This window comes from Etheostoma spectabile, chromosome 23, assembly GCF_008692095.1.
Source record: "Etheostoma spectabile isolate EspeVRDwgs_2016 chromosome 23, UIUC_Espe_1.0, whole genome shotgun sequence".
Taxonomy (NCBI): domain Eukaryota; kingdom Metazoa; phylum Chordata; class Actinopteri; order Perciformes; family Percidae; genus Etheostoma; species Etheostoma spectabile.
In genome coordinates, this window is record NC_045755.1 from 18,729,081 (window position 1) to 18,730,898 (window position 1,818).

Consider the following 1,818-nt stretch of genomic DNA (forward strand, 5'->3'; position numbering starts at 1 on the left):
GTGTGTGTGTGCGTGTGTGTGTGTGGGTTTCTAACATAGGTCATTTCGGCTCTTTCTCACAGATTAAAAGGCTTAAGACAAATGAAGAGCTACCAAGTAATTTCTCTGTCTCCACAGGGTGTGATTTAATAAGATTGATTCTCACAATAGATGACTGCGAGATTGATTCTCACAATAGATGACTGAGGAGGATTTTATGCTTCTATTTTTACACTTTTACTGGCGGTGACAGCTCAGCGCCGCTTCGTTAAATTTCAATGCGTGTGTCATTCCTGTACATTTCTTTGAGTTTTTATGTTTTAAGATGAGGCCGATATGTGATTTTATGTGGATATGAATACTTGATTCCATTATTCATTATAAGAGAGGTCTGGTCCACTGCTTAATAACTGTTTTGGCTTGCAAAGCACAGCCCATTTTTGACCTCTCATCACAGGCTGCAAGTATTCATGAATGTGTTTCAACATTTCAACCGCCAAGTGATTTTCCTTCACATATTTGTGTTACACATATTTTATATAGCATCTGGTTTGGTGAAGTCCTGCAAATGTGGAAGTGCCTTAAACCTGCATTCTATCTGAATTCCTGCAGGGGGCAACATGTGTGGTTGCAAAAGGAGATCGGTTTCTGTAGAAGTCTGTGAAAACGTGACCTACTTCTCACTTGATTTATTACCTCAGTAAACATTTTCATGATGAATTTATGGTCTTAGATGTTCATTTTTTTGAATTATGGTCTCTGTGATTTTATAATCAGCGATAAAGCAGGGGGTGTTTTAAGGCGGGGTTATGATGTGATTGCCAGTGAAAGTATCTAACTTAACGTAGAGTGTAAGGACTCCTCCCTCTCCTCTAAAATCATCACATCCACAACCAGGATGGCTGCGCCCGTAACGGCAAACTCAAAGACTCATAGCAGATCTCCACAAGCCAATGGGGGACGTCACCCATGCGCTGTCCATTAATATTAACAGTCTATGGTCTCTCCCCAGAACAGAGATTCTTAGGCGCTCTCCAGAAAGCTCAGGTACCTTCCCCAATTTCTAGTATGTCCCTGCAGTCCGACATAGGTTATCATGTATCCTGGTCCAAAATACCTGGACCTCCTTAAGCCGGTTTTGGGAACTTCTAATTTTTTCCACCTTAAACATGTGTTGGAAACCACAGATAAAGTCTGCTTTAAGACCACGGCAATTTGTTCAACATCAGCGGTAACCTGACTGGGTGCAACACCGATTGGTATGGCACTTGCACCGCCCTCAACCGTAAGAGGTTGTTGAAAACTACTTAGCAGATCCCCAGGGTGTTGCTGCCAATCATGGAAGACTTCTTCACCCAGCGGTGTAGGAAGAAGGCCAACAGGATAATCAAAGGTCCCAATCACCCTAGCCACAAACTGTTTAGCCTGTTGCCGACCGGGAAACACTGCCTCAGCATCGGGTCCTGCACCACCAGGCTCAGAGACCGCTTCTTCTCACAGGCTTTAGATGTTATTTCATACTTGCACTATTTCATGTCTCAGATTCAGATTTAAATAGCAAGATTGTCATTACCAATGACTGCTTCTCTGTAATTGTTGCAGACATGATAACAAGTTGAACAGAGAGAGGAGTAAAAAACAAAGTGTTTTGCAGAAAGTACATTTTTTCCCCAAATGTCTGTATTTCTGTCAGACAAAAACAGACTTGTGCTTCATTTGAACATTTCCCTTTCTCCAACTGCATGGGAACAGATTTTGACCTCAGCCAAGCGGAGCAGCGCTACCCCTCCGCCCCCCACTCCCCCCGGGCGAATGACACACACACACACACACACACAC

General features: G+C 43.2%; 1 long non-coding RNA gene across 1 annotated transcript in view; it reads right to left on the minus strand.

Annotated features, from left to right (window-relative positions):
* Window positions 1–208: 208 nt before the first annotated feature.
* The window catches only part of LOC116673251 (uncharacterized), a 26,814-nt gene continuing 25,204 nt past the window's right edge, over window positions 209–1,818 (minus strand). Inside the window, exon 3 of the long non-coding RNA XR_004327800.1 lies at window positions 209–219. This is a non-coding gene — a long non-coding RNA (uncharacterized LOC116673251). The remainder of the gene's footprint in view (window positions 220–1,818) is intronic.